The sequence below is a fragment of the Hemiscyllium ocellatum genome, chromosome 34, assembly GCF_020745735.1.
Source record: "Hemiscyllium ocellatum isolate sHemOce1 chromosome 34, sHemOce1.pat.X.cur, whole genome shotgun sequence".
Taxonomy (NCBI): domain Eukaryota; kingdom Metazoa; phylum Chordata; class Chondrichthyes; order Orectolobiformes; family Hemiscylliidae; genus Hemiscyllium; species Hemiscyllium ocellatum.
Genome location: NC_083434.1, coordinates 18400837 through 18425297, shown reverse-complemented (window position 1 = coordinate 18425297; position 24461 = coordinate 18400837). Strand labels below are relative to the sequence as shown.

Sequence of the window (24461 nt, the reverse complement as noted above, 5' to 3'; positions counted from 1 at the left end):
TGGAGGATAGTGGGCTAGCGTAGGTTAGGTGGGCTATGATCGGAGCAACATCGAGGGCCAAAGGGCCTGTACTGCGCTGTATTTTTCCATGTTCTATGTTCTATATCAAAAGAATCAGTTATGACATACCCTGCAATGAGGGCTGAGATCATTTCTCCACAGAGTGAGGCCTGTTGCACCCTGATAATGAGGGATATGTCTTTGTTATTCATTCAGTTCTAGCTTCACCCTTAGTGAGTGCACCAACTTGGTGATGGTACAGTGCCAGCTGAGTGATCAGTACATTAAATCAAAAGGGAATGCTAACTGTGCTCCAAAATTCTTTCTGTCCCAGATCCATAACAATCATTCACCCCTTAGAGGTTGCATGAATAATAGCTCCCCTTCAGCTATCATTGATCTTATTCTACTGCAACTAAGGTCAACATCATTGCTCAATGTTCAATTTGAAAGCAACATTTGATATCATGCAAATTGCCTTTGACCAGCATGTGATCCATAAGCATGCATACCAAATAAAGATGAAAAGATTGAAAACTCAGTGTAGATGGGGTTTACAATCAGCTGCATCATATATTGGAGTCGTGTCATCCAACAAATGTCCCGGCCATTTTCTAATAGCACTGTATATAGAGAATAGCAAGTAATGGCAGGGAACATAGCATGCGGTCGACATTGTCAGCACTTCCCTCCACTTGATCACCTCCTTGTCCCAGAACCTCCATGATACTTATTACAGTGATTACTCCATTGGCACATTTCTACCCATTTCTCTAGTGTAGAGACACACCATATTATACTTCATGTCAACTATCCTCCCTGCCCCCTGAGATTTGACATTACACTTAATGGTAAGTACCCAAATCCTTATGCTCCCCTTGTGGAGGCCACAGTGGTCACTTAACCATCCACTTCCTTGTCCTACTATGACTTGTGATGTTGTTCCCTTTCCTTCATACAGCTCAAGACCCTCCTTATCACCTCCTTGTCTCTGTCTCTGCACTTGTGTCTACGTCTCAGCCTCCACTCCCCCCTCCCCAAGCTCAGACTTACCCACCCCTTTTGGAAGTGAACCCATACCTCCACAACCACTACTGGACAGGTCCCTGCTGATAAGCATGAGTTTGTTAGTCTTTGCAAAAGACCACTGCAAAACAGCAGACTTTCGCTATTGCGAAAACACCAGCACACTAATAGGCATAGCAAGGCAAGGCAGGGATGCTTTAAGCATGCAAGTAGGCCTTAAGTGAGCAAGTGCTGAGAGAGCAACTGAACATCCCTGGGGTGTAGTCTGGTTCAATGTGTGAGCTGGATCCCGTCCCTGGGCGTAAAGCATTCCTGCTGTTGCCTCTCAATGCTCCTTGCTATGTGTCCTGCAATGCACAGCTATGCTTCCTGAGTGACCTGCAAGTGAACTGGTGAGGTACTAGGACAGGTTGGTAAATGCTGGATGCCAATGTCTGTGAATGAGGGGTGCATGCAACTAATGCCCATGGATCAAGCCCTGAGATGCCGTCTGGTTCGGTACATCATGGAGATCCTTCAGAGCAAGTAACAAGCTGAATTTGCCAAGCCTCTGCTCTGATTGCAGTGTTTAGTTTTCTCAGCATCTAGCTGGTTCAGTGTGCTTGGTAGGATAAGAAGCTGAACATTAACAAGCAAGCTGTGCTTTCAACAAAGCACTTAACAAAAGATGACATCAAGGCCACATTTAATCTAGTTGGCATCAAGAAGTCCTTGCAAAACAAATCAATGGATATCGGGGTAAACTCTTGGCTGTTTGGAGTCAAACTTCGTATTTACGAAGATGATTGTGGTCATTGGAGTCAGTCATCTCAGTTCCAGGATCTCTCTACAGGAGCTCCTCAGGGAAATTTCCTAGGTCCATTTATTTTCAGCTGCTTCATCAATGACCCTCCCTCCATCATAAGGCCAAAAGTGAGGTTATTGCACAATTTTCAGCACCATCCACACTCCTCAGCTGTAAAAGCAGTCCATGTTCAATTGCAACAAGATGGATAACTTTCAGGCTTGGGCCAACAAGTGGCAAATAATATTTACACCAGACAAATGTCAGCCAATAACCATCTCCAATCAGATCCTAATTTCTGATGAAGGGCTTTTGCCCGAAACATCAATTTTCCTAATCTTTGGATGCTGCCTCACATGCTGTGCTTTTCCAGTACCACTCTAATCTTGACTCTCATCTCCAATCAGAGACAATCTAACCACTGCCTATAACCATCACTGAAGTCCTCCACTATCAACATTCTTGGGTTACCATTGACCACCATATAAATACAGTGGCTACAATTGCAAGTCTGAGGGGAGGTATTCTGCCATAAATAAATCACTTCTTCACCTCCCAAAACTTGTCAACTATTTACAAGGCACAAGTCAAGACCATGATAGAGTACTTCCCACTTGCCTGGATGAGTGCAGCTCTAACGATACTCAAGAAACTTGACACCATCCAGCAGACCGCTGTATTGGCATTACATCGACAAACATCCTCTCCCTCCACCAACAATATTAATAGCAGGAGTGCACACCATCTACAATGATGTGGAGGTGCCGATGTTGGACTGGGGTGGACAAAGTTAAAAATCACACAACACCAGGTTGTGGTCCAACAGGTTTATTTGGAAGCGCGAGCTTTGGAAGCGCCCTCCTGCTTCATCAGGTAGCTACTGGATCATAAGAAACAGAATTTAGAATAAAAGATCAAATTGTTATACAAGTGATGCAATGCATTAAAACAATGCATTAAAGGTGTGAGGTTAGAACCTGTCAGACTGGTTCTATTTCCAAAGTAGGAATGCATTGTCTGAGCTGAGATGTCAGCTTTTCTTTTATATACTGATAAAACCTTAAGTTATCTCGGGACTCTGACTTGAAAGAAATTCTGGGATTTACACATTAATCAATTGCAACCTGCAGCCCATTCTAAGTGATTAAAGACTTAAAAGCAAGTTAGATTTGTTCAATACGTCACATCAGTTGTGTGACAGTTTGACCTTTTACTATAACCTCTATGTCCTATGATCCTGCCCCATTAACTATTTGATGAAGGAACAGCGCTCCAGAAGTTTGCACTTTCAAATAAACCTGTTGGACTATAACCAGGTGTTGTGTGATTTTTAACTACTATCTACAAGATGCACCAAAAATCCTCCGACAGCATCTTCCAAACCCACAACCACTTCCACCTAGAAGGACAAAAGCTGCAGATTCATGGGACCACTGTCACCTGCAAGTTTCCTCCTAGCCACTCACTGTCCTGACTTGGAAATAAAGCACTGTCTCCTTCACTGTCACTGGGTCACAATCCTGCAATTCCCTCCCTAAGGTCATTGTGGTTCAACCTACCAGCATGTGGACTGTAGCAGTTCAAGAAGACGGCTCAGCAGCAAGCTTCTCAAGGGAAACTTGCGATGATCAATAAATGCTAGTTAGCCAGTGAGGCCCATTCCCACAAATAAATAATAATAAAATCTGTAATCTCCCTTAACCAGAAAGTCACTACCAAAAAAAAACTTGCCATTCTGTTTGTCATCGGTGTAAAAGATGGAGTGCGATGTTCCTGATATTAAGATAGGCCTTTATTTGATTCTTCTACAAATCTCAGCAGAGTCCACGTCCCTCAAACTCCTGCAAGATTATATCCAACGCTTCTAATGGAAAACCCTAGCCCGGTGTTAACAATATCAAAAATTCAGGTGAGGATTGTTCTTCATTTCTGTGCAGCAAAAATCAAATAGGTTTATGGCTAAATCTCACAATTTGCAACTGGAAGCCAGGTCCCTTATCAGCAATACTAAACTAGGAAACATTTCCTCTCTAAGTGCGATGGGAAATTCTCAAGAATTAAAGGTTGATTTAACACTCACAGATTAAGACTTTGAATAGCTGTCAGCTCCAGCTGGTGTTGCATTTGGTCACATTTCTGACTTTCAGCAGTTAAAATATTTTGAAGTAATCTTAAAATATGGAGAAAGTGAGGAACGCAGATGCTGTAGATCAGAATCAAGGAAGAGATATGGCTGTGGTATTAACCTCTTCGACACTAATCTTAAAACAAGTGTGTTTGAAATGTCAAAGAAATAAGTGTTTGCTTTGAAGACAATACCAGTTGCTTAACAGTTAGCAGTGGGTGATGTCCACTGTGATCAAGCGCGGGTATAGAGGGAGGGGAGTGACAGCATGAGGTAAACAGATTGGCTGACGAGTAACAGAGCTGAAAAATGTGTTGCTAGTTAACTCCAACCTCATAGTCCCACAACCCCGCACCGCCCGTTTCTACCTCCTGCCCAAAATCCACAAACCTGACTGCTCCGGCCAAATCAAACCGGCAGACAAGGGAGGCGCGATAGTAGTTTGGCGCAACAACCTTTATACCGCTGAGGCCAAACGCCAGCTCGCGGACGCCTCCTCCTACTGCCCCCTTAACCATGACCCCACCTCCCACCACCAAACCATCATCTCCCAGACCATCCATAACCTCATCACCTCAGGGGATCTCCCATCCACCGCCTCCAACCTCATAGTCCCACAACCCCACACCGCCCGTTTCTACCTCCTGCTCAAAATCCACAAACCTGACTGCCCCGGCCAAAATGCCTTCCTTGAGAAGTAACAGAAACAGGAAGTTGAAATATTATCTGATTCTGATCCTTATTATGGTAAGTATATGTTCACTGGTCGTGGTTTTTGTTTTTTTTAACCTATTTTTCCTCACCAACATTTTCAGATACATTATCATACACCTCTGGAGCAAGTGAGACTTGAGCCCAGGGCCTTTCAGTCTAGGGGTCAGGACTCTACCACTGCACCACAAGAGTCCCTTGGTCATGCTTTGTGGAATTAACTGGAGCATTGCTATCAGCTGCGACTCTTGATGCCGTTCTGCCATTCATCGTGTTGCAAGTTCAAATCCTACAAATCTGCACGGAGGTTGCTCAGCTAAGCCTGGCACTCTTACGCCTTGGTGTGGCAGTCATGGTGGTCTCTAGGCTCAGCATGGCATCCTCTCAGTCAGGCATGGCAGCCTCCCAGCCTGGCGTGGTGGTCCCCGACTCGCAGGGTGGACATCTCCCAGCCCGGCCTGATGGTCTCTCAGTCCAGTGTGGTGGTCTTTTGTTAGCCCATGGCACTCTTTTGGTGTAGCCTTCTGGCCTTGAGTCAATTTCAGGGCAGTCTTCCAGCCTTGAGAGGATCGAGGTGGAGCCCGGCATGATCTGGAGTCAAGGCTTGACATAGACTAGAGGTTTAGATACCAGTAAGGACTGGGTTGGAAGGACGGTTGTTCTGAACTTTTTATTTCTCTATTTTTAAATTTATTCCTATGATCTGTAATGCTGAATGTTATTTCTTTATTTGTCTAATTTTTTTCCCCTAAGAGCTGGTACTGAAGAATCTGTACCTAGGTACCTTGTGCTTAAGACAGCCCATAAATGTACACATTTGAATACATATGATAATAAAACTAATTCAATTCAATAAATGACCAACAATTCATGCTCCACCAGAATAGTAGGTAGCTGTGGTGAACTCTGGGCCCGTGGCAATGGCACCATGTAGTACAAACCTCCTATCTTTTTCAGGATGATAGCATTCATGCTCCAGTTACTATCACTCTGCCAGTATTCTTGTTATTTTTCAGTCAAACAGCCCATACTCCAACCACCCATCAGAGGACATTTTTTTTGTCAAGATATCCTGACATTTTCTCAGAGGGCTACATTTTGATTATCAATGCTCCCATTTCATTTTCACTCATTCACTATTTGGTGACCCAGCAATGCAGTAAATTACTTCCTGTATTTGTGTTGACATATGGCATTTGTATTCATACAGAGGTAGAATTAGAAAATAAATGAGCACTTATGGTTTAGATTTAATCATTTTTGCCGACTTGAGCTTGAAGACTGAGGAGATAGTGTCAAGCCTCACCGGGGTACCGCACTGGAAATCAAGAGTCATTACAAAAGTTACCGATATTATCAAAGTAAGCAAATTTGCCTGTCTTTTTAGATCAAGTTCAACAGAAAGCATGGAGCAGGTCACTATACTTCACAAAAATTATTATTTGTTACAAATGATTGGTTCCTGGTATAGGTAAATAATATGAACTGTCAATGTGTACCTCTACTAGTTAAAACCCTAAACCTCTCCCCATAAACCCCTCCTTTATATACAGACAGAGAGACACAGTCAGACCAAAAAAAAGTGTCATGGTAGAAGGAAAAACTGGACAAGCAGTTCAAAGACTTCGGCTCACAACGTTTTCTGAAATGATCCTTTTGCTTGTCAGGACTTGTTGTTCGTCATCTTTTGTAGATATTTTTCACTTCCTTGCAAGATGCATGGAGTGGCCAGTTTACAAATTATCAAGTCTTTGACATATTTGAAAGCAACAGCATAAAGTAACTGGTGAGAGGAAAATAACCTGGCTTTCTTCAGGTTTTAGGTGTTTACTTAATGCAGCAAAAAGAACACCATCTCCTCTTCTAAAGGCTTCTGGCTATATCATTCACGCCCACAAACTGTACAGCTATCTGAGAGTCAATTATATAGGTGAAAGCATGCAGGATTTTTTAAAAAATTGAATTGAATTAAGTTAGCTTTATTGACATGTACTCAAATAAATACAGCGAAAGGTTTCTATGTCGCTGCCTACAAGCACTATCTTTGGTGCAAAGTATCTAGGTACAATCCTTAGGTATGGAATAGAGAAATGAAGAAAAAAATGTTGCATTACAGTGATACAAAGTTCCACCATTGGTCAGAAAAACAAGAAGCAAATTTGAAAAGACAAACATCACAATCTCTCCCCATAGGGTCTCCACAGCAGTCCAACGCAGGGGTCGTCCATCTGGTCTGACTGTTGGCTGCCAATACACTCCTGCAGCAGACTATTATCCCCACTTTGCACTGGGCTTCAGGGCCACTGCCACCATGCAAAGTTCAATGAAAAGACACATTGAAACTTTTTTTAAATGAGGCATTTCTTAGAAACCATATGGTTCCAGATAATTGCTGACCTTGGGGTCATATGAACTCACTTCACTGGCTTTATGACTGAGACCTATGGATATTTGAATAGTGTACTGCAGGCTGGAGATGATTTTGGATTTTCAATTGAGGGTAAGACTTCTAAAGAATAAGTGTTTCAATTTATATCTCCTGTTTCTGAAGTCCTTTATGCTGAAGTTCAGCATGAAATTTGATGGTCTTCTTGAACAGTGACTGGAAAACCTGATAATACTGTGCTTCCTGAACAAGCTGCATTCCAGACACACTGCCTATGTCTAATGACATCAATCTAAACAAATCAGAACATCAGACCAGCTGGGTGCCAAAAATCACAAAACTTATCTTGTTTGCCTTCAAGAAAAAACTTATCAGCTAAAATCCATTTTCTGCCCTTTCCCCTGTATGTGGAAGTGCATTTGGTTGTGCATATATTTAAAGTTATTTGAATGATAAACCTTTATACTTTCATATTACAAACTAAGTGGGTTAACCAATTTTACATCTTCATTGAATGAGTTTTACTTTATAACAAATCAATAATTTTATGTTTAGAAACACAACTGTTTCTGAAACATAATTTCTGAAACATAATCAGAAACCTGAGTGATAGATTTTTAAATTTTAAATCCAATTTAGAGAAGGCAAATGATTAGCAATATAAAAAATATTTGACCAGGTAGAATGATCAAATGTATGTTTGTGTGGATGACAGAAAAATAGCACACTTCTCCAGCTTTGGTCGTAACATAAAATTAGGATCTTCTATGGGATTCCTAATGCTGAGAATATTTAACAGAAACAGAAATCACTGGAAAAGCTCAGCAAGGCTGTAGGGAGAAATCAGAGATAATGTTTCAGTCCAGTGACCCTTCTCCAGAACTGATGGTAGTGATTGTTATGCCTGAGAATGTTGAATGGAGCAGTAATAATTGAATAAGTGTAATGGAAAAGTTACCAGGTTTCTTGTAAATTATTAAATCAACACAGATTTGGCAGTTACTTAGACTTTTTTGAAGATGAAAATTTTATCACTAAATGATATGCAAAAAAATAATCAGGGCTTGGCTATTAGAGTTGGCAGACAAGTTGGTTTTAGAATTAAAAGTAGGGGATAGTAAAGTAGATGTAATTGAAGTAATAGCACAACATTTAAAATCAGTTAAAACAGATCAAATACTAATTTAAATGTGCTAGCTAAAATGTAAATGCAAATGAAGCAGCCTGATATAAAAAAACACTTAATATACTTGAATTTCAGAGAGAAGAAAATAGAAACAAAATAGCACTTCAGAAACAGGAACGGGAAAGTGCATTTCAAACGAGAGAAAAGGAAAGAGAAAGAAAAGAAAGGAAATGAGAAGAAATATGGGTTTAATTGGGTGGGATTATAAAAGGAGGTCTCGGACTCCGGGAAACATTCTGACAACAAACGTTCTCAGGCTAGGCCAAGACTCATTGAGGAACAATTTAAATTTATGCTAGCCATCCAAAATGTTGTGAAAGGGACACTGAGGCGTTTCCCATTTCTTTTTGAGAAGATAGCTAAGCAGATTAGTTGGCCTAAAGAAATCTCTAAGACCAATGAGATGGCCAAAGGAAATGCACAGCATTTTGACAAACAGAGCTCATAAGATTTATGCTTTCCCTTCCATTGAGGCTTGTATAGATTAGGAGGTAGCAAAAAAGTTAGCCTTATTGTATATTTTTGACTATCTGGAAGCATCTGGGCAGACTTATATAGATTATGAGAGGGTAATGCAGGCACATTCTCCCTGTGTCTGCGTGGGTTTCCTCCAGGTGCTCCGGTTTCCTGCCACAGTCCAAAGATATGCAGATTAGGTGAATTAATCATGCTAAGTTGCCTGTAGAGTTAGGTGCATTAGTCAGAAGGGGAGTGCGTCTGGGTGGGTTACTCTTTGAAGAGTCGTTGTGGCCTAGTTGGGACAAAGGGCCTGTTTCCACACTGTAGGGAATCTAGTCTAATCTAAAACATAATGATTTTGATATTTAAATGTGGGCATTAAAGATGGAGACACTGTATGAAGCCCTGAGGGAAATAGTTCTCCTGGAATTTTTTTTAAAAGATCACCTTTCCGTTCGGAAGACTCACAAGAAAGTTGTAAAAACAAGGCAGAGAGTTAAGGCAACTGATGATTACAAACTGGTCCACAAATCCAAACAATATTTCCATCACCCATCCCCAACCCCCAAGCCCAAAAAGGATATATGGTGGGAGGGTGAAAGGAAGACACGTGTTCACCTTAAAAAACGGAGCAGCTGAGAATAACCCAGGGCCACCTCCTCAGGCTACAAACTGAGGTGCTGAGGGTGGAAGTGATATCCAAAGACCTAAGTGTTTTTATTATCACAAAGTGGGACACTTCCTGCATAATGTTTGCAGTAGTGGGATAAATGCATGGGACCTATTGAGGTACGCAAGGTCAATGCAGACAATATAACTGACGAAATTTTAGCCCTGACTGCAGCTGTGAGTGAAGATAAAGCATTACTGTGAGTACGGGGAAAGTAAACAAGATACCTGAAAGTTACCAAGAATTTTGTCAAGTGAAAAAGTAAATGTATCTTTGTATCAGGTGTACCCAAAATATGACCTGATGTCTGAAACTGCAGCTGTAGGTTTGTCCTTGGAATAGACTTGGCCTACTCCTGAAGAATGATTTTGCAACAGCAAAAGTGGTTTCATCAGAATTCAAAGAGTTGGGTCCAATTGATAAGCTACCAAACTGAAGATTGTTCTCCTGTCAACAACAACATGATATCATTGCCAAAAACCACAAGAATTGTGGGAACACTATTTCATTCCATTCTTCTGGTTTGTACATGATTCACAGAACATATTCCTTTTGCCTATGTTTTCAACCCATGAATTTGTGCGCAGCTATCTGTCTTGTCTGTCCTTTTTGTGAATGAATGTGCATGTTTAAATTAAATGGAGGGCAGTTAATTTTGTATTTAAAATCCATTTTCCCACTTGTTTGTTAATGATAATTAAAACTTCTTTGTTTATTGATGAAACCTGGTGTAAGTTTTGTTTGTTTCAAATAGCAGAGGGGAAAGTGAGGACTGCAGATGCTGGAGATCAGAGCTGAAAGTGTGTTGCTGGAAAAGAAGGGCTTATGCCCAAAACGTCAATTCTCCTGTTCCTTGGATGCTGCCTGACCTGCTGCGCTTTTCCAGCAACACATTTCGAGCTCTTGTTTCAAATAGCAGTCAAAGTCAGGAAAATGAACCATCGTGGTGATTAAATTATTCATTTACGTATGCATACATGGAATAGTAGGGTTTAAATTCTCAACAAAAACATTTTTATCAAAATAGCTGACATACCCTTCCACATACACAAAGGTCACCACCATAAACACACCTGCAGACTGCTATGGTCACACTGAATATATTTGCATTGCATATGCACAAACCTGGAACATTTGTACCAGGCAGTTATTCACTATCCTTTTTTTGACTGCATCTCAGACCTCAATCTCAGATTTAAATTTAACAATTGATTTAGTGTTAATTACAACAGCATCCACTACTTCTTCCCCAAATGGTAAATTCTAAACCTATATAGCCTTAAGCGACATAGTCCCCAGATTTCTGGGTTTCATGGCTCTCAACAGACATTTCCTTGTTGAATCATTTAAAATGTTTCTTTCTCACTTCAGCCTCCCCTCCCCTCCTGGCAATCCCCCTTCCCCTCCTTCCTCCCACTTGAAGTCTCCTTCTCCCCATTTCCAACTTCTGAATCACACTTTGCAGCTTCTCTCACCACTACCCTTTACAGGCTCCTCGCTCTTCCTTTCTTGAAAACTACTTCTTATCCCATCCAAGTCGGTATCTCTTTCTCCCTGGAGGTTCCTTCTCTCAGAAATTCTCAGATCTAATAGTTGGAACTCCAACCCTGGCAAAAAGCCATCTCTTTAAAAGCCCTTCCTGGCATAGAAAAATGCAGACCTCACCACCCACACCCACTCAGTCCCACCCAACTCTTCTATCCTCAATGGCCCAGGCAAAAGGCATCCTCTGGTCCCAGTAAAAGACAACCCTTTGGCAACTCCTTCATCGTCAGCACTTCCCCTTGTAATGTCTTTTTGTTCCTCCAATCACAGGCTGTCTCTCACCCATGTTTGCTCACTAGTGACCCTATCAGCTGCAAGCATGGAGAGAAACAGCCTGTGACCAGAGGGTCAGCTCCTCAACAGTTCTGTCAATTGTATTATGGGGGCAACTTTTCACTGATTGATTGATCACTCATGATTGAGTTTTGAATTTCCCATGTAGATGTGGCAGTCAAAAAGGCACAACAATGCCTCTTCTTCCTCAGGCAGCTCAGAAAATTCACCACCAACATTGACGGATGCACTATTGAAATCATAGTGTCTGGGTGTAAAACAGCCTGGTATGGCAACTGCTCTGTCCAGGACCGTAAGAAACTACAGAAGATGGTGTGCTCAACCCATTGAGGAAGCCAATCCTCTATGCCTAGACTCCAGTTACACAGCTCACTGCTGCAGAAAGGCTGCCAACATCATCAAAGACCCATTACACCCTAGTAATGATCTCCTACAACCCCTTCCATCAGGCAGAAGATACAGAAGCCTGAACACATGCACCAGCAGGTTCAGGAACAGCTTCTTCACGACTGTTATTAGACTAACGAATGGACTCTCTAGCCTCAAATAATGTTGATCTTTGCTAACGTTGATGTCTCCTACTGCATGCCCTATGCAATGGAACCTGTATGCCTCTATGTCTTTGCAATCAGTACATCCTTGCTTACCAAGATTTGCCTGCACTGCTTGTAAACAAGCTTTTCACTATACTTCAGTACATGTGTCAATAAATAAAAATCAATCAACTCTTTTGGAAGTTTTTGGGGTAATTCATGCACCCGTCCCATATATTTTGCATGTCTTCACTCATGCTGATTTGTGTAGCATAAACCTGGGCTGAAGTGCAGTGGAACTCGAGATTATCTTCCAAGGCCATTTGTAGTGTCACCCTAGTGAAAAATCAGTAGTCTTCCACCAGCTACACTGCAATCATCAGAATAATGCTGTAGGAGTATAAGGTAAGCCAACGGACTAACAAGGCAGGCATCCAGAGAATATATAGGACTGAATTGTGCAATTTTTGTATCTATTATTAGAATGGCACATCTTTGGACTGTGGGAAAAAAATCAAAGCATCCGGCAAAAACTCACACAGACACAAGGAGAACGTGCAAATACCACACAGATGGTCACCCTAGATTGGAATCGAACCTACATCCCTGGTACTGTAAGGAATGCAATGCTAACTACACAGTGCGTTGTTAGGATCTAGAATGCACTGCCTGGAAAGGTAGTGGAGTCAGGTTCAACTGATACATTCAAGAGGGTATTAATTGGATAGAAAATGCGAGGATGTGGGGATAAAGCAGGATAATGGCACAAAGTAATGATGTTTATTTGAGCGACTGAGTAGCCTCCTTCTGCAATGTAACAATTTGTGATTCTGGAATTAACTTGGAATCTGGACAAAGTCTGCATTGCCTTTTGGAGATGTGGAGAAGTACTGCTATCAATTCCAGCCCATCAGTGCAGAATAATTTTCTCAGCCGAAAAATATCAGAGCTGAGTTTTTTTTGCTGATTCCAGAATCCAGCAGGTTACAACATTAATAATGTGCCCATGTTGTATGAGTTTTCTTGGCATTGCTGGGGAGAGAGGAAAGAATAGTTCCAGTTAGCTTATGGCATAAATAATATGGCAGTGGTTTATCATCATTTTGTGAACTCGAGTGCTCTAGAATGAGCAATTAGCACAGGTGACGAGGAAGTGCAGTCTCTATATCACAACGCCAAGCACTCCAGATGATGAATTCCAATGAAGTGCTGACCTGGTGGCTCCAGAATGGATTACTAAAATGCTGCTCTTTGTTTTCCGCCAATTTGTGTCAGTCATGGCTCATTTGACAGTCCCTTTCTCTCTGGTTCAGAAGTCTGCAGTCCAGGTCCACTCCAGAGACTGAATTCTGTAATGCAGACTGACATTCCAGCACAGTTCTGAAGGAATGCTGCCCTGTCAGAGGTGCTGTCTTTGAAATTGGAAGCTGAACTGAGATCCCTCAGACGGATATGAAATTTCAAACAGGAGCAGAGCAGCTCCCCATGGTGTCCCAGCCAATCTTCATCTTTACTCGATGTCATAGATGATCGGATCATTATCACATTGTGGGAACTTGTTGTACACAATTGGCTGTTACATACTTTACAATGACAACTGTGACAGCACTTGAGGAAGTGCTTCATTGGTGATGAGATGATTTGGCATAGCCCATGGTTGTGAAAGGTGGTATTAATTTTCAGTTATTTTCTTAATTTGACTACCTCTCTTGAAGGCTTTTTTGTTTGATGAGTTCACCTTCCCAATTAGTTATCTCCCTTATTCTAAATGAGCCAATGTTTAATCAACACGTTTTGTCAATGGAAGGCATCTCAGTCACACTTCTATTTTATATCTGGGATCAACTCAGTAAACCTTCTCTCCAATTCCAGTGTATCTAACCTTAGATAAAGAGATCAAAATTGTGAAGGAGAGATTTGTAGCAGGCATTCATTGGGAGATTCTGTTGTTTTTGAATCATATGCAGCCCTTTAGTGGAGCAGGAGAATGGGACTACTTGGATAACTTCTTCAAAAGAGCTTGCAATGAACCAAAGGGCTGAATATTTTCTTTTCCTGTGCTATGGAACCATGCCACGTCACAATAGGTTTTCAATGTGATTCTTAAATCCCCATTGTGCATCTTAATGAAAGGGGCCCTCCCTGATATTTCTCTTGGTGGTTAATGGAAATAGGCAGGGAATTGAGATTTGGGCCTGATCCCTCTGGTGCAGCACTAGCTTTGTACAGGATGTAAGGTGACATTGAGAGATATTTAAAGATAAATTCAATGAGAAACATGGATAAGCTGGGACTTTTTTCCTTGGAGCGTCAGAAGCTGAGGGGTGATGTTATGGATGTTTACAAAATCATGAGGGGGCATGGATAGGGTGAACAGCAAAGGTCTTTTTCCCAGGGGAGAAGTGTCCAAAGGTGGAGGACAAGGAGAGTCCAAAAGTAGAGGGCATCGGGTTAAGGTCAGACGGCAAGATTTAAAAGGGACCAGCGGGGCAACTTTTTCACACAGAGAGTGGTGGGTATATGGAACGAGCTGTCAGAGGAAGTGGTAGAGGGGGTACAATTACAACATTTAAAAGATGTTTGGACAGATACATGAATAGGAAAGTTTAGAGAGACATGGCCCAAATGCAAGAAAATGGGACTAGTTCAGTTTCAGAAACTTGGTTGGCATGGACAAGTTGGACTGAAGGATCTGTTTCCGTGCTGTATGAGTCTATGACTTGGTAAGTGATGTTGTATAAAATTGTTGTGGAGAGATTGGTTTGACTAGGCATGTATTCACCAGAGTTTAGAAGGATGAGAGGAAACTAATTGAAACCTATAAAATTGTAACAGAGTTAGACAGACCTGATGCAGGAGAATGCTTCCCCAGGTTGGGGAATCTCGAACCAGGGACACAGTCTCAGGACACAGGGTCAACCATTTAGGGCTGAGATGGGGGAAACATTTCCACATTTAAATGGTTGTGAACATGTGGAATTCTTCACCACAGAAACCTCTGGTGGCCAAGTCCCTGAAAATATTAAAAAAAGAGAGTGGCAAAACTCTAGATTTTAAAGAGATCAAGGGCTAAAGGTAGAAATAAGGAATATGGCATTTGGATAGAGGATTGGCGATAATAATCCCACCAAAGACAGAATGGCTGAATGGCCTATTACTGCTCTTAGTTTCTAAGTTTCTGTGATTATGAGCCTGAGAAGGAGAACTTTGGTCACTGAAGCTGTATAACAAAATGAAAAATTACTGCGAACAAGGGTATGTAAAGGTTTTGTGATGAAATATAAATGACTGTAAAGAATGGAGTGTAACATTACAGAAAATTTTAGGATATTTTCAAACATTAGAACAATATAGCAAATTGTAATGGAAACCTTTATAAGTTTCAAGCCTTGCTTATGAGGCATGAGATTTCATTACCCTCAAGGTGAGGATTGCAGGCTGGTTTACAATGCAGTAACAGCAAAAATGCAAGGTCAGTTCCCTTGCCAGCTGTGGTTACCATGAAGGCCCTACCTTCTCAACCTCACCTCTTGTCTGAGCTGTGGTGACCCCATGTTACACTGTTACCAGTTGGATCTCTCTGATGAGATGGACCCCAATGGTTCTCTGGGACAATGGCAATTTTACCTCTCCTCTTTTACTATTAGAACCTACTTTTCACTGCTTAAGTATACTGATTAAATTTTTATTCTATATGTAATATAAAACCAAATAAAATAGCAGCAGGTGTTGGCATTCAGCTCATTAAACCAGCTCTGCCATTCAACATGATCATGACTGATCCTGTATCTCAATGCCATCCTCCTGTTCTAACCCCACACTCCTTGGTACTTTTAACCTCTAGAAATCCATCTACTTTTTAAAACAGTGCCTTTGCCTCCATAGACTTCTGTCAAATAGAATTTCACAGGTTGATAACCCTCTGATTGAAGATATTCTTCATCATCTGAGTTCAAAATGGCTTACTCCATCTTGAGACTCCTTGTTCTGAACTTCCAACTAGGAAAGACATCATTCCTGCATTCAGTTAGTTCAGCTGCGTCAGAATCTTACATGTTTCAATGAGATCCCCTCTCATTCTTCTGAACTCTACCACGTAGAGGCCTAGTCAACCCAATCTCTCCTCATACAATTGTTGGTCAGAGGTTGCTCACACATAAAGACAGTAGCTCTGAACTGAAGTTACCTGAGCCCTAGCTGCTGACGTGTGCTGGCTTGAGCTGGATCAGCTCTAAGGAATGACTCAAGTGGGAACTCCTTATTTGAGGGGGGGAGTAATGAGATACTTCTAAAGTGTCCTTGGAGTAAGCCAACAATGGAAAGACACCGCACTCAGATGAGCTGAGGAGCCAACAAGAACAGGACACCACAGTTTGGGAAGATAAGGAAAAAGGATAAAAACAAAGGATTTCAGTGGGCCACTGGCCAAAACTCTGAAGAGCAACCTTTATGACGTGTACCCCCACATCTGGGTTTGGAGAAGCCCCTCAGACCTGGAAGAAGTGCTCGGCTAGTGTAATCTTCTATTCTCAGGTATTAGCTTTCATTTTACTGACTGTTCTGGGAACTTCAAGCTTAACGGGTAGTGATAATTTGCATGCTGCTGTTCACCTTTTCTTGAAGCAAATGGGGTGAATTATACGTCTGCTTTAAATAAACTAATAAATATAATGGTTAATTGATATAGATTTGATTCTTGCCCTCATTGTGCTGAGCCAATAACAGTTGTCAAGGGAGGCAACACAACCAATCTACAATCCCAGGAGTCAATCTGGTGCCTTCTTAACTGCTTGCTGTAGCTGCATGCTTTGCTTTCAATGACCAGTGTGCAAGGGCACATAAGTTGCTTTGCACATTAACACTTCCCAATCTATCACCATTTAAGTAATATTCTGCCAGAGTCATTGGGGACATTTAAGCGACTGCTGGACATGCACATGGATAGCAGTGAGTTGAGGGGTGCATAGTTACCACATTTTACATTAGGATTAAATCTCAGCATAACATTGTAGGCCAAAGGGCCTGTTCTGTACTGTACTTTTCTATGTTCTATCAACAAACTTGGAAATATTACATTTCATACCCTCAGCCAAGTTGTTGATTTATATTGTGAATAGCATGGGCCAAAGCACTGATCCCTGTGGTGTACCATAATAATCACCTTTTCCATTCCGATCCATTTATTTCTAATCACGGTTTCCTGTCAATTAACCAATTCTCAATCCATACCAGTGTATTAGACCTAATCCCACTTGCTTTGATTTTGCACATTAACCTTTTACATGGGACTTCACCAAAAGCTTTCTGAAAATCAACTGGTTCTCCTTATCTACTCTACTGGCTACATCCCCAAAAAACACTCCAGTAGATTTGTAAAACATGATTTTCCTTTCATAAATATATCTGATTTTGACTAATCTATTAGTATCGTCTAAATAGTCTGCTATCACATCCTTTATAACAGACTCCAGTAATTTCTCTGTACTGATGTAAAACATAGGAACAGTAGTAGGCCATTTGGCCCATGGAGTTTTCTCCACCATTCAATGAGTTCATGACTAATCTGATAGTCTTCAACTCTACTTTTGTGATATGATGTTAGTCGGTCTTTAATCACTTGCTTTCTTCCCCCTTCCTTTTTTAATTAGAGGGGTTACATTTGCGATCCTCCAATCTGCTGAAACTGTTCTAGAATCTATAGAATTCAGGAAAATAATGACCAACACATCTGCTATCTCCATGGCCACCCCTTCAGTGCCCTTGGATGTGGATTATCGAGCCTTGGAGATGCATCAATTTTCATGCTCAGTAACTTTTCCAGCAAGATTTTTTTAACTAATCTTTCTTCAATACCTCCTTCCCAATCGACTCTTGCTTCCCTTACATTTCTGGAAAGTTATCTATGTCTATCTCTTTGAAAACAGATGTAAAGTAATTAATACAACCACAGTTAAAGTAGATAATGTAACAACAAAGCATGATGCATAAGCAAAGTTGAATATTAAGGTAATGTTTTGTATAAGCTATAACACATTGAGAAGTGAGGAAAAGGTCTAATTCAAACCCATTTAAAGATCCTTTGTTTAAAAGTTGTTAGAAAGTGGATAACCCCAGGGAAGCAAAAGGTTAGTTGTTTATCCAAAACAGACTGCAAACATGTCTAGCCAAATAGCTGTGAGATGACTTAAATGCATATCAATCCCATTAAATGGTTACTATTAGTGAATAAACAGCAAGAAAGTACTAATGTGGCTCCCACTCCTCCCTCTTCCTTGAAATGGCAATGTCAGAAACAAGACTCAGGCTCAAGGGATAAGGTAATCACTAACCAATCATATTAGCAGAAACAGGGCTTTACTTAGTCTGGCACAGAGCCAACATAGGAACAGTGTCTAAAATAATGATTTGAAGAAGAAGAGGAGAAGACAGAAGAGAATCTTCATGATACAAGGCTTTAACTAAAGATTCCAGATTGGTGTTCCACCAGGAACCTTACTGCTGACCACTGCCCCTTGTTAAGTGCAATGAGTTTGCACTTGTAAAAATCTTAATATTGTTCGTGAAAGCATCCTTATACCCATGGCATTTTGTCGCAAGTCTGAGCAGGAAGTCCCTTTTAGATTAGTTCACACATAGTGTGTACTTTAATTGATTACAATGAAATGGGCAGAGTGAAGGTTGAGAATTGGATGGGCCATTACATGTGTGCATGTGTGACTGTATCATGAGAATGTGAGTAATGGAGTGGAAGAGTGAGAAACTGGAAGGGATTGGGGAGGGTGAGTGATGGGGAGGGTGGATGTGTGACTGCCTGCAGGGATTGGGTGGGTCAGTAACTAGCTGAGAGTGAGTGAGAGATGGGAGATGTAAATGAGCGATTGAATGATGGGTAAATGATAGGGAGAGTAGTAGAGTGAGTAACTAGCTGGCTGAGTGGATAGTTTAAGAAGCGATTGGCTGGGGCAGGCTGAGTTGCTGAGTGAATGCATGCATCACTGGCCATCAAGATCATGTATTTGGAAAGAGTTTGAAATTCAACCTTGTAGCTGATGCTGTTACTCAATCCCTTTCCATTGTATTTGGATATGGAAAAGAAAAGCCTTCTGTAATGCTAACACTCAATGGAAAAGTACTGAGATCCAGTCCTGTATTCTGAGTGCAACAATCATTTCTTCTCATACAGTCATGCCTTTGGTCTGAGTTAGAGCTGCGAAATTACAATAAGGTTTGAAAATATGAAAACCCTGTACATCACAGAGAAATTGCCTCTGGTACTAAAGGTAAGCTGAAAGGGCAGGTCACTCAATTTAGGCATCCAGAGCAGGATGCTGCTCTGCTACACCTCTTAGATTTCTTAGGGTTGCCAACCATTCACTATTGTACCAAGGTCTCAACACTTGGGATCTCGGTGTTTAAATAGCTATGAACACTGTTCTCTAACAGACGAGGGTGGTGAAACTCTGACCAGGGGAGTACCTGTGATTTACAAAACTGTTGTACTGTCAGAATGACAAAAATCATGTTACAGTTCACTTGTTGCAACCCCTCAGCTGACCAACTTAGACTGTTATTGCCCAAGGCAATAGGGTGCAATCTCAAATCCTGATGAAGGGCTTTTGCCCGATTTTCCTGCTCCTCGGATGTTGCCCTGACCTGCTGTGCTTTTCCAGCACCACTCTAAACTAGACTCTGGTTTCCAGCATCTGCAGTCCTTGCTTTTACCCTGCAATCTGAAATAGGTTATCAAGGTCCAGAGATCCTTATATAAGGCAATCTGCAGTGACCCATAGTGAAAATCAGCAGCCTGTCACAAACTTACTATAATAGAATTGTGTAGAGGCATTAGGCCAGGCAAAAATACCTGCAAGACGGACAATAAGGGGATGCCCGAAGATCTGAATTATTCAGTTTGCATGTCATAATAGTTATGCTATTAGAGAATGAAGATGCTGTGATGGAATTGGCAAACAGATCAAAAGATGGGGAATTATCAAGTAACACGGATGGTCAGAGGACAACTAAGGAGAAACAAAGTGCCCAATTCTCTCAGGGGGATTGCAATTCCAACCCCAATTCTGGATTGGGAGCCCAGATGCAATTTTCCCAGAGACCGCTAAGGAAACCACTCTGGAACTTATCCAATTACAGACAGATTCCAGTTTCCACAGTTTAACTGAGTACAGTATATGGGTAAGAATCCTGGTTGCCTTCTCAGTATGGGCAGTGCTGAGGTGTCAGAGCAGGATCAACTGCAGTGCTGTGAGTCACCTTCAGTCGGAGTGCAGCATTGCAGCAAAAGCACCATCAGTCTCCGTGTAGTGGTTACATTGATATGCTTCTGTTTGGAGAGACCTGAGCACTGGGATTTAAAGATGGTAACTTAACAATAAGTTTCACATGCTTTAGAGCTCAAAGCCTTCATTATGAAACCACCCCCACTCAATTCCCATGATCCTGATATAATGGGGACCTTTGTACCTGTGAAAACAACTGCAATTCAGTTCTCAGTTAATTGACTTGACTGGCTCCCCGCTGATTGACACTACAGCAATCCCAACTCTAGAAAAAACACAGGAGCATGTCACTGAACAGAATCAAACATCAATCACGTTTATTTTGTGCCCATCTCCAATGTCTCCTCTATGGGACTGGAAAAGTTCAGTCCAGAGTCTCAATGGTTGTTCACAGCCAGCCTATTCAGTGTGGTAGCATATGGATGAATTCTCCATGTTCCCTCTCCTATTTTTCCTCCATCCACTCCTCCAAATGCCTGGTGGAATAATACAAAATGAGTTGTAGAGAATTGCTGAGCAAATACCTCTTTGGACAGATATTCTTGAAAACTTCCCCAGACTGTCCAGGAGCTGTTGCTTAAGAATACTGAAGATTCACTCCAATGTATTTCTTTTGGCTGCATGGTCTCATTGTAGGCAGGTTGTCATTGTGTTGAGGTAGCAGACAGAAGTCTACTGTATGGAGAGTTTCCTTCATTTCTATGCAGCTAGCCTCTGGTTTCTTGTGGTAAGTGGAAATTCCTCAGGATGAAGATGGTGGAATAATAGGCAATCACTAAAATGATTGTAGACCTTAGTGGCTGTCTTGCAGATATCTTTGGCTGACCTAATGCCTCTACACAATTCTCTGATAGTAAGTTGGTGACAGGTTGCTGATTTTCACAATGGGTCACTGCAGATGGCCTTGTACATTGACCTCAAGGATCTCTGGACCTTGACAGCCCATTTCAGATTGCATCGTCTTGTCTTGACTCAGTGCTTAGCACTGTTGCCTCACAGCGCCAGGGTCCCAGGTTTGATTCCACCTTTGGGCAACTGTCTGTGTGGAATTTGCACATTTGCCCTATGTCTACGTGGGTTTCCTCCTGGTGCTCTGGTTTCCTCCCACAATCCAAAGATGTGCAGGTTAGGTGAATTGGTCATGCTAAAGTGTCCATTGTGTTCAGGGATGTGTAGGTTAGGTGCATTGGTCAGGGGTAAATGTAAGGGAATGAGTCCAGGTGAGTAACTCTTTGGAGGGTTGGTGTAGACTTGCTGGGCTGAAGGGCCTGTTCCAACACTGTAGGGATTCTATGGCATGATCTGGAAATGTTTTGATATTGCGGGAGATCTTGCAGTTCTGAATCTTTTCATATTTATATGTGATGCCCAAAGAACACATGAAAGAGGGTGATCAAATTCTGCAGTATTAGAAATCCTGTTAACACTGATAAATCCATATGGCCATTTCTTCTGCTTGCCCCGAGAGAAAACAATAAAATCTCATCTCCAGACATACCACGCGTATGAAAACTCCTCAAGGCAGCAAACTGGGAAATTGTGGATTGATCGTTTTGAGTCTTGACAAGTTAAGGTTGATGGTGGTACCATCAGCCAATAGTAGTGCTGTATATGCCTTTAGTGAATCATTAGGTCTTGTTGAAGGAGGTAGCACCAAAGTCTACCTCAAACATTGCTCTTGGCTGGTGTAGAAATGCTACCTGAAAACTCTGGGTTGATGAAGCCTATGATGGAGAGCTCGCCTTCTTTTCCTTCATGACTGTGCTCCATGATCTGCCATATTGCATGCTATTTGGAACGGTATTCATAGCTTCAATAACTTTTAAGGCTGTAGTGATGCAGCAATAGTGCCTTTACCTCTGGGCCGGAAAGCATACGTTTAGCTACCACTTGCCTTAGAGGCATGTCATAACATGCCTACAGGTTGATTTAAATTATAGTTTTTTTAAGCTCCAATAACTCCAAGAAGTTTTCTGTATACTGGGAAGGAAATTCCTCCAACCTCTAGGTTTGAACTTGGCAAAACTCCTTTCAAGGTCCAAAAAGTCACCGAAGCTAATTCAAGAACACACCACAATAATTCCACAAATCTTCCAAAAGGAATACTAAGCCTAAAACATCTTAGCTGCAGGTTGGATGGTCAGCCCTTGTAAATAACAGTAGTGGGGGATCCTCAGGAAGCTGGTTGCATGTTCAGCTGTGAGTATTTAGTATCAGGCTATAACTGGACCTGTGCAGTCCAACATAGCAAAATGTGCATCAAATCACTTCAAGCAGCCAGTTAATTTTACAATTTTTCCACTGAGAAAGCCTACCATATCCCCATGCCAACACCCCATAGCAGCTGGAAGCAGTGCACGTGCCACCTGTAGCATTAGATCCAGCAATTCTAAGCAAATAGATTTTTTGGACTTAGATCTGAATAATCTGAATTTCTTTCCATACTCTAGTGCTTTGTGATACTTCCAACTATATAAAAAATTAAATAACTTGCATTTATGTGATTGAATCTATTACACATTAGCTAAAATGGCAAAAGGGTCATGTTTTAATGCCTCAGTCTAAAGCAGCAGAGCATACTACTGAAGTATCTGTCTAAGTTAACATTTTCCAGTGTCTATAGTGGGGCTTAAATCCATAACCTTTCTAGCCATAGGTAAGATCTCTATCATTAAGTCAAGGCTGAAACTTATACGCATGACTCAAAAGAGCATTTGGTATTAGCTATAGTAATTCATTAGTAATATTTTGTATAAAAAGGAAACATTATAAATATTCTCTCAACAGAATAAAAATATGTGATTTCTGTCACATGCACCTATAATGAGCTCAGCTAAAGTTGTATTTATGATGTAAACTAATGCTTCCCAATGTTTTTTCTCCTACTCCGGAAACAAGTTCTGATTCATCAGTAAGGACTGTGAAATCAGAGTTAGGGGAGGAGGGAATAGAGGAGTGAGTGTTGGCAATCAGCGAAGCTATGAGATTGGGTTGGGAGGGGGTGTTTAATCTTAATCTCCTCAAAAAGAGTTATATATAGCTCCTTGGGCTAATGGGATCAAAGGTATAGGGAGGAAGCAGAAACAAGGTATTGAGTTGAATAATTAGCTATGATTATATTTAATGGTGAAGCGAACATGAAGGGCTGAATGGCCTCCTCCGCTCCTATTTTCTATTTTAAGCACTGTTTTGAAAAGCTGTATTTTCCAGTGCAGCCATTGCGACCTTGGAGATCAAGTAAAAGCAAAGTGAAGTCTCACTCCAAAGTTCAGGAACATTGACTCTACAATATTCTTTGGGACTCATGTACGAGCAATCTCTTAACCCAAATAAAGCTATGCAATTAATTAATTTGTCCTTTGCCAATCTTTTTACTTTCTTGTTCAGCTGATCCTTGAAGAGGCTATGTTTCCTCCCTAACATTGCTGCAAATGGATATTTAAGGATTCTGGAACTAGATTATTTATGTTTTGACTTGTTTTAAAAGTGTATATGTTTTATAGTATGTGAAGAGTTTGTTGGAATGGATTTTACAAGGTCATTGACGGTGATTGCCTTCTGGTGATATCTGTTCCCAATGAGTGTAGTGTGAAAGGCCTGCAAACCTGCTACAGGTACAAGATATAGTACCCTTTCTCCAAGACTTGCATACGGACTTTCAACATATTGTCAGAAACCTTAGGCCCATCCTTTCTCACATGTTAAATCATATCTCAATGTATCCTACTACAATTTGACTTTTTGCAACCTCTGATGAATTCTTGCAGACACAATATACTTTCTCTTTCAGAGAGGCAAACTGTCTTTAAGTGGTAGCAGCTCCAAATGTTATCAGACTGCCTACTGACATGTGGAGCAAATGATCAACATGAGCAGCACCAGCTGTGCACCGTAACTATTAAGACCAATAAATACCAAAATTTGATGACTATGAAACTATTGTCAGAAAAACTCATTTGGTTCACTTCCGTCCTTCAGAGAAGGAAATCTACTGTCCTGACCTGATCCGATCTACTTGTGACTCCAGACCCACAGCAACGTGGTGGACTCTCATGTGCCTACAGCCATACTAATCTGAAAATGTCTGATCTCAGAAGCGAAGCAGACTCAGGCCTGGTTAGTACTTGGGTGGGAGACCGCCTGGGAATACCAGGTGCAGTAGGCTAAGGGAGGCAGCTCCCACTCTCTCTCTCTATGCTCGCACACACATTTTCAATCCCTTCCGACTGTGTGTCCTCACCTTTTCTCCCATCTGACCCATCAGTTCTAATGTGTCTCACTTTTGGGTCAGATGAGGCTAAATTTCGAAAGAATTGTTCACTCTGTCCTACATTTGCACACACATAAAAAAGAAAAAAAAAGAAAAAATATAACCAGGAAATTTAGAATCTCCTCAGTTCAGGACACTGAGGGAAAAAAAATGCCAAAATTGATAAACAGGAGATTCA

General features: G+C 41.3%; 1 pseudogene; it reads left to right on the top strand.

Moving 5' to 3' along the window:
• Window positions 1-24069: 24069 nt before the first annotated feature.
• Window positions 24070-24178, top strand: LOC132832366 (5S ribosomal RNA; annotated as a pseudogene).
• Window positions 24179-24461: the final 283 nt, after the last annotated feature.